The 9061-nt window shown below is 37.9% G+C and overlaps 1 long non-coding RNA gene across 1 annotated transcript; it reads left to right on the top strand.

The window, feature by feature from the left end:
- Positions 1-966: 966 nt before the first annotated feature.
- On the top strand, positions 967-8539 carry LOC110727222. Its single transcript, XR_002512506.1, has 3 exons — positions 967-1214; positions 1569-1652; positions 6554-8539. It is a non-coding gene; the product is annotated as an uncharacterized LOC110727222 (long non-coding RNA).
- Positions 8540-9061: the final 522 nt, after the last annotated feature.

Raw genomic sequence — 9061 nt, 5'->3', positions numbered from 1 at the left:
AATCGCCTCATGACATGTTTGACTTTCTGATGCTCCCTTGGCTCCCTAGCCTGAGCAATAAGCCCACTATTATCACAGTAGAGGTCTATTGGTCCCTTTATTGAGGGGACAACACCAGGTTCACCAACGAATTTACGAACCCAAATTGCCTCCTTACCTGCTTCCGAAGTTGCCAAGTATTTGGCTTCAGTTGTAGAGTCTAGAGTTGTGCGTTGCTTAGCACTCTTCTAACTAAACTCTCCTCCATTATGACAGAGCACATATCCTGATTGTGACTTGAAGTCGTCTCTGTCAGTCTGGAATCTTGCGTCAGTATAACCTTCAACAACCAAATCATTACTCCCACCATAGACTAGAAATTTATCCTTGTTCCTTTTCATGTACTTTAGGATATTCTTGGTCGCAGTCTAATGCACCTCTCCTGGGTCTGATTGGTATCGGCTCGTAACACTCAAGGCATACGATACATCCAGCCTAGTACATATCATGGCATACATGATTGATCCAATGATCACAGGGTGTGGTTCTTGCTCATCCAAGAATGCATATTATAAATAAGAAGGAAGAGGTTTAAGTTCAGGTTTCTTTACCTCCGCAGAGTACGAATCTTAAATTAAATTTTCTACCTTATCATTGTCATCAGGGCTAAGTTGCTCATTTTCTAGAGCTTGCTCAATTTCATCCACCTCCACTAGTAGATAAAATGACAAAGGCACCCCACCTTTGGCACCGGTTTTTGAAAACCGGGGGTTAAAGAAACGGGCGGGATTGGAAAACAAGCTTTTGGCACCGGTTCCAGCCAAACCGGTGGCAAATTATCTTTTTGGTGCCAAATAAAAAAGATATTTTTTAAAAAAAAAGGGGGAGAAAGGGTTTTGGCACCAGTTCGGTTCAAACCGGTGCCCATTTAAAAAAAAAAAAAAAAAAAAAAAAAAAAAAAAAAAAAAAAAAATCGCTCGTATTTCTTCTTCTTCTTTTCTTTCCCCCAACTTTTCATTTTCGGTTTTCCCTAACTCTCATTTTCGCCCTTCTCTTAGCTTCGACCACCTCTAAAGTTCCACCTTTCTCTATATCTCTCCTCCATTACGCGTGCTCGTAGTTCTCCATTGAAGCGCATTCTGAGCTTTGTCCATATCACTCCTCCACTACGCGTATTGTTAATTCTCCATTAAAGCGGATTCGAGCTTTCTCACCTCCATTGAAGTAGCTTTGAGGTAAAATTTTGTTTTTGTCCTTTTTAGATTATCGATTTCAGTTTTCGCAATCTAGGGTTTGTCGTTGATTTGATTTTTTGAATTTAGGGTTAGTTCTTGTAAACTAGGGTTAGTTTACCACCGTAACCCTGTTAATTTCGATTTGGGTTTTCTGGGTTTAGGTTTCACTTTGGGGTTTTTCTGGATTTGACTTTCGTTTAAGTAGTCAATGGGGAGGCAGTTTCGTGGGGGGTTTAGGGGTTTCGTGGGTGGTCAGGGTGGCTGCGGTGGTCGATTTTGACAACATTTAATTGTCAGTATTTCTTGAAATTATGTAGATCTGTGTTTCTAAGCTTTCAAATTACTGATGTGTAGTGGAGCGAACCTGGGTATGGGATTTAACCCAGGTATTGTGGCGATGCGAAGGTTGGGTATGGTGATAAGTTTGATGATGATGAGGTAAAGGATGTCTCTTGATAATTTTTCTACATTTTCATGATAATCTGACTTTAATTATAAATACCGTACAAAGTATTATCTGAGCCCAAATTTATCAAGTGTTTGTTGATGGAGGGTTGTGTGTTGCTTGTTGATAAATGGTTGCCAGCAACTGTGATATGTTGCTGGTCAGGGGATGTATAATTGTAATATGTTGTTGTTCCTATTGATGTTGGTGTGTGGCCTGAGTTTCTTGGATTATGTGATATTACTCTATGGCCTTAGATTGTAATTCATTTTGTGAATTCTTTGTGTTGATTGTTTGAATGGTTGTGAGGTTGTGTTTGTTGTTGGTTTAGTTTGTTTAGTTCAATTAGTCTTCTTGTTTAGATTGTTATTGGTTTCGATTGATCTGCTTTGCCTGCTCAAGTGTTATTGATTTGTTTCTGCTTTGAATGCGCTAAAATTTGTTATTGTGGCTTAATTGAAAGATTAATAGCTTGGTTGTTGTCCAGTTGATGGATAGTATATATGAGTGTGGACTAGTGTGAAGCTGCTTCTATGTGTGCCATACCTTAGTAAAACTTTGTGGATTGATTTGCTGGCCAGGAGACGTATGATTGTGATATGTTGTTGTTGTTATTGATGTTGGTGTGTGTCCTGAGTTTCTTGGATTATGTCCCTTTTTAATGTCCCTTGATTGCTCTATACAATGTATTGTTGTTGCTTGCTTGCACTCTGTTTTTTTGCTGCCCAATGTGTTGTTGTTGTTGCTGCCCAAAGTGTTGTTGTTGTTGCTGCCTCGGACTCTAGGTTTGAAACTTATTGGCTCCTCGATGAAGGGAACAAAGAGGTGGTGAAGTCATCTTGGGAAGAGGCCAGGGGATGTATGATTGTGATATGTTGTTGTTGCTATTGATGTTGGTGTGTAGCCTGAGTTTCTTGGATTATGTCCCTTTTTAATGTCCCTTGATTAATGTTATTTGGAATATGTCCCTTAATTATGTCCATTATTTAATGTTGCTTGGAATATGTTCCTTGATTATGTCCCTTGATTAATGTTGATGGAATATACTCCTTGACTATGTCCCTTTTTAACTGACCCCTATATAACAAACCAATGCGTTGAGTCCCTTGGCCGTAAATAGTTACACTAGGATAATCCATATGATGAAGGGACTCACTTTCATCGTACAGCTTCTCACTGTGATTTGCTCCGGTTTGTCCGTTGAGGTAACACAGTTTGAGAAGATTGGATGAAAATGAAACCCCTAATGGATTCATGAATTATTTGCTTTATTTTGATGAAATTTGTGGTTTTTGTTGTTGTGTTTGAATAGTCATTGAATGCCAAGCTAAGAGTGTACTGTTGCTTAGGGTATTTTCTCTCTCCCTCTTAAGCTAAGAATCAAAATGCTCACTCTGCTATATTGAGACAGCTGAATTTACTCGAGTACGATATTCTTTAAACACTCGAGGAAGGATACTTTAAACAAGGACCGGGACAAAAGATTCTCCATTAAACCCGGAAACACAAAACACAAAACAAGGAACACAAAACAAAAAACACAGCAAGCCCATATACACAGGAGGCCAAAATAACACCTACACACAACTAGCAAACACACCATAAAAAAACAGCACCTAATCAAAACAGCAGCACCATCCCACACCACTACTGCTCAGAACCCAAACAGCAGCCCAACCAGTACAGAGAAGACACCAGCAAGCCTTGTAGGAAGGAGACAGACTCTAAATCCATGAGCAACAGCTCCCAGCAAGTCCTGACAGAGACAGCAGCCTACACATAAAATAGACACATTTCAGCTCAGCATCACAGCTCCCTAGAAAACAAGTAACATGGTTGGAAAAGGAAAACAGACAGCAGCACAGTAGTATCAACACAGCAAACCTCTCAACAAACCAGAACAAGATCCATCATACACGTACAACTGAAACCAGAACCACTAAGACTACAGGCAGTTCGTGGGGATATTGTGCTTTAGTTTATGAACCCATTTGCAGTGCTCTCTCTTCCAGGTCTTCTCAATAAGATGTTGAAACCTGCACGAAACCTCAATACAGATGGCCTGACAAAGTTTTATAGGAATAATAACAGCCTTATGCCAGAACGCATGATTTCTAGCAAACCATACATGGTACACACATGCACTCAAGCCTGCTAGGATTGCTTGACTGGAATTTCACCAGTGACCAGTGGAGATGGTAACAGTTTGTGTTAGAATCTGTCCTTTCTGGTTTAAATTTCTGTTTTTCATGATGTACTAGTCAGCATTCAATTGAAATCTCAGGTGTTTTTTTTTAAAGTTTTTTAAAGTGTAATATTACAAGTTATTGAAGAAAATATGTGTTTTATGTATATTATGATTATATATAAGTATTTGGTACAATTTAAGTGCAAAAAATGCAAAACAAAAAAAAAAAAAAAAAAAAAAAAAAAAAAAAAAAAAAAAAATTGTTTATTTTTTTTGGGCATTTTTGGCACCGATTTTGGAAAGAACCGGTGCCAAAAGTTTTTTTTTTAAATTTTTTTGGGGACTTTTGGCATCGATTCTAAGTCAAAACCGGTGCCTATTGTATTGAAATAAAAAAATAAAAATAAAAAAATAAAAAAAAAAAAAAAGCACGCCATGGATAATTGGCACCGCTTAACCGGTGCCAAATCTTTAAATAGCCACCAGTTTTGAACCGGTGCCAATTACTCAACGGTTCAAAACCGATGCCCATAGGGTGGTTTGAACTGGTGCCTATTTATGTTTTTCGCCTAGTGCTCTTTACTCCATATATCAGCATCCCCTGCAGTATAATCACAACATAGTACTTCCTCCAAGGGATCTCTTGCGAGAACTTGGGGTAAGCTATCATGGCATATAACATCAATAACATAAATACTGCAACATGTTTTCCTCTAGCATAGGTCCTCTTATGACTCTCTCTAAATTAAAGGTGATGTTATCATCCCCAACAGAAAGAGTGAGTTTTCCATTTTTGACATCAATTATGGCCCCTGTAGTGTGAAGGAAAGGTCTACCTAATATAATAGAGAATTATGTATCTTCCTCCATGTCAAGAACAACAAAGTCTACGAGAATAAAAAATTTACCAACTCTAATGGGAACATCCTCTAAAATACCTAGGGGTATTTAACAGAATGGTCGGCCATTTGTAGAGTTATATTAGTAACTTTATCTCCCATATTAATCTTGGAGCACAAAGATGATGGCATGACGCTAACACTAGCACCCAAATCACATAATGTTTTATCAATGAAAAGATTACCAATATGACAAGGTATAGAAAAACTACCAGGATCCTTTGACTTAGGTGGAGATTTATTTTGTAGTATTGCACTACATTCTTCAGTGAAAGCTACAGTCTCTACCTCATTAAAGGCTCTCTTCCTAGTCAAAATATCTTTCATAAATTTAGCATATGCAGGAAATTGTGTAAGTAACTCTGTGAAATGAACTGTTACTTGCAAATTTTTGACAACCTCTAGAAAACTTACCAAACTGCTTATCTAACTTACTCTTAAGGTGACGATTTGTGAATGGTAGTTTAACGTCAAGTCTCTGTATTTTTGAGATCTTATCTTGAATTTTACCCTGCAATTTATCATCAGAAGAGTTAGTTTTACCTTGGGGCCTTATAGTATTAGGAACAAAATTATCAAGAACAACAATATCTGTAATGATGAGTTCATCATTTTTGGGCATAGATGGCCTATCGTATTTTGAACCACTTTGCAAAAAGATTGCATTCACATGATTAGTTGGTTGTACTGGCTATGATGGAAGGGCTCCCTGCTGCTAAGTTTGCAAAGTAGAGGAAATCAACGCAATTTGATTACCTATAATTTTATTATGAGATTAATGAATTAATTTGCGCATCCTTACTCTACATCTGCTTCTGCATATTGGCTAACATAGTTTTTATTTCAGGTAGGGCAGGATTACACTAGGCGAAAAACATAAATAGGCACCGATTCAAACCACCCTATGGGCACCGGTTTTGAACCGTTGAGTATTTGAGGGATGCTAAATCTCTGAAGATTTGGCACCGGTTCAAAACTGGTGGCTATTTAAAGATTTGGCACCGATTAACCGGTGCCAGATACCCTCTTTGGCACCGGTTAACCGGTGCCAATTACCCATGGTGCGCTTTTTTTTTTATTTCAATACAATAGGAACCGATTTTGACTTAGAAACGGTGCCAAAAGTCCCCAAAAAAATTTTAAAAAAAAACTTTTGGAACTAGTTCTTTTTCAAAACCGGTGCTAAAAATGCCCAAAAAAAATTAAAATAAATTTTTTTTTTCATTTTTTTCACTTAAATTGTACCAAATACATATATATAATCATAATATACATAAAACACATATATTTTCTTCAATAACTTGTAATATTACACTTTAAAAAACCAAAAAAAAAAAAAAAAAAAAAGAAATAGAAAAAACACTTGAGATTTCAGTTGAATGCTGACTAGTACATCATGAAAAACAGAAATTTAAACCAGAAAGGACAGATTCTCAAACAAACTGTTACCATCTCCACTGATTACTGGTGAAATTCCAGTCAAGCAATCCTAGCAGCCCTGAGTGCATGTGTGTACCATGTATGGTTTGCTAGAAATCATGCGTTCTGGAATAAGGCTGTTATTATTCCTATAAAACTTTGTCAGGCCATCTGTATTGAGGTTTCGTGCAGGTTTCAACAACTTATTGAGAAGACCTAGAAGAGAGAGCACTGCAAATGGGTTCATAAACTGAAGCACAATATCCCTACAAACTGCCTGTAGTCTTAGTGGTTCTGGTTTCAGTTGTGTATGATGGATCTTGTTCTAGTTTGTTAAGAAGTTTGCTATGTTGATAATACTGTGCTGCTGTTTGTTTTCCTTTTGCAGCCATGTTGCTGGTTTTCTGGGGAGCTGTGATGCTGAGCTGCTATCTTTCTAGGCTGGTTCTTGGTGGTAATGCAGATGTGTCTGTTTTCTGTGTAGATTGTTGTCTTTGTCAGGAATTGCTAGGAGCTGCTGCTCATGGATTTAGAGTCTGTCTCCTTTGACTTTATGCTCAGCTGGTGTTTTCTGTCTTCCTGTTTTCCTACAGGACTTGCTTGTGTCTGCTCTGTACTGGTTGGGCTGTTGTTTGGGTTCTGAGCAGTAGTGGTGTGGGATGGTGCTGCTGTTTTGGTGGGCTGCTGGTCTGTTTTTGATTGGGTGCTGTTTTTTTATTGTGTGTTTGCTAGATGTGTGTAGGTGTTATTTTGGCCTCCTGTGTATATGGGCTTGCTGTGTTTTTTGTTTTGTGTTCCTTGTTTTGTGTTTTGTGTTTCCGGGTTTTATGGAGAATCTTTTGTCCCTGTCCTTGTTTAAAGTACCCTTCCTCGAGTGTTTAAAGAATATCTTACTCGAGTAAATTCAGCTGTCTCAATATAGCAGAGTGAGCATTTTGATTCTTAGCTTAAGAGGGAGAGAGAAAATACCCTAAGCAACAGTACACTCTTAGCTTGGCATTCAATGACTATTCAAACACAACAATAAAAACCACAAATTTCATCAAAATAAAGCAAATAATTCATGAATCCATTAGGGGTTTTATTTTCATCCAAAAACTTCTCAAACTGTGTTACCTCAACGGACAAACCGGAGCAAATCATAGTGAGAAGTTGTACAATGAAAGTGAGTCCCTTCATCATATGGATTATTCTAGTGTAACTATTTACGGCCAAGGGACTCAACGCATTGGTTTGTTATATAGGGGTCAGTTAAAAAGGGACATAGTCAAGGAGTATATTCCAAGAAACATTAATCAAGGGACATAATCAAGGAACATATTCCAAGCAACATTAAACAATGGACATAATTAAGGAACATATTCCAAATAACATTAATCAAGGGACATATTCCAAATAACATCAACATCAATAGCAACAACAACATATCAAAATCATACATCCCCTGGCCAGCAAATCAATCCACAAAGTTTTACTAAGGTATGGCACACTTAGAAGCAGCTTCACACCAGTCCACACTCATATATACTATCCATCAACTAGACAACAACCAAGCTATTAATCTTTCAATTTAGCCACAACAACAAATTTTAGCGCATTCAAAGCAGAAACAAATCAATGACACTTAAGCAGGCAAAGCAAATCAATCGAAACCAATAACAAACTAAACAAGAAGAATAATTGAACCAAACAAACTAAACCAACAACAAACACAACCTCACAACCATTCAAACAATCAACACAAAGAATTCACAAAATGAATTACAATCTAAGGCCACAGAGTAACATCACATAATCCAAGAAACTCAGGCCACACACCAACATCAATAGCAACAACAACATATCACAATAATACATCCCCTGGCCAGCAACAGATCACAATTGTTGGCAACCATTTATCAACAAGCAACACACAATCCTCCATCAATAAACACTTGATAAATTTGAGCTCAGATAATACTTTGTACGGTATATATAAATAGGGTCAAATTATCATGAAAATGCACAAAAATTATCAAGAGACATCCTTTACCTCATCATCATCAAACTCATCACCATACCCAACCTTCGCATCGCCACAATACCCGAGTTAAATCCCATACCCAGGTTCGCTCCACTACACATTAGTAATTTGAAAGCTCAGAAACACAGATCTACATAATTTCAAGAAATACTGACAATTAAATGTTGTCAAAATCGACCACCGCAGCCACCCTAACCACCCACGAAACCCCTAAACCCCCCACGAAACTGCCTCCCCATTGACTACCTAAGCGAAAGTCAAATCCAGAAAAACCCCAAAGTGAAACCCAAACCCAGAAAACCCAAATCAAAATTAAGAGGGTTGCGGTAGTAAACTAACCCTAGTTTACAAGAACTAACCCTAAATTCGAAAATCAAATCAAAGACAAACTCTAGAATGCGAAAACTGAAATCGATAATCTAAAAAGGACAAAAACAAATTTTTACCTCGAAGCTGCTTCAATGGAGGTGAGAAAGCTCGAATCCGCTTTAATGGAGAATTAACAGTACGCGTAATGGAGGAGTGATATGGACAAAGCTCAGAATGCACTTCAATGGAGAACTACGAGCACGCGTAATGGAGGAGAGATATGGAGAAAGGTGGAACTTCAAAGGTGGTCAAAGCTAAGAGAAGGGCGAAAACGAGAGTTAGGGGAAACCAAAAATGAAAAGCAGGGGGAAAGAAAAGAAGAAGAAGAAATACGAGCGGGTTTTTTTTTTAAATGGGCACCGGTTTGAACCGAACCGGTGCCAAATCCCTCCCCTTTTTTTAAAAAAAAATATCTTTTTTATTTGGCACCGGTTTGAACTGGTGCCAAAAAGATAATTTGCCACCGGTTTGGCTGGAACCGGTGCCAAAAGCTTGTTTTCCAAT

This window comes from Chenopodium quinoa, unplaced genomic scaffold, assembly GCF_001683475.1.
Source record: "Chenopodium quinoa cultivar QQ74 unplaced genomic scaffold, ASM168347v1, whole genome shotgun sequence".
Classification (NCBI taxonomy): domain Eukaryota; kingdom Viridiplantae; phylum Streptophyta; class Magnoliopsida; order Caryophyllales; family Amaranthaceae; genus Chenopodium; species Chenopodium quinoa.
The sequence above is the reverse complement of the archived record's forward strand: the minus strand, read 5'-3'. Positions and strand labels throughout refer to the sequence as shown.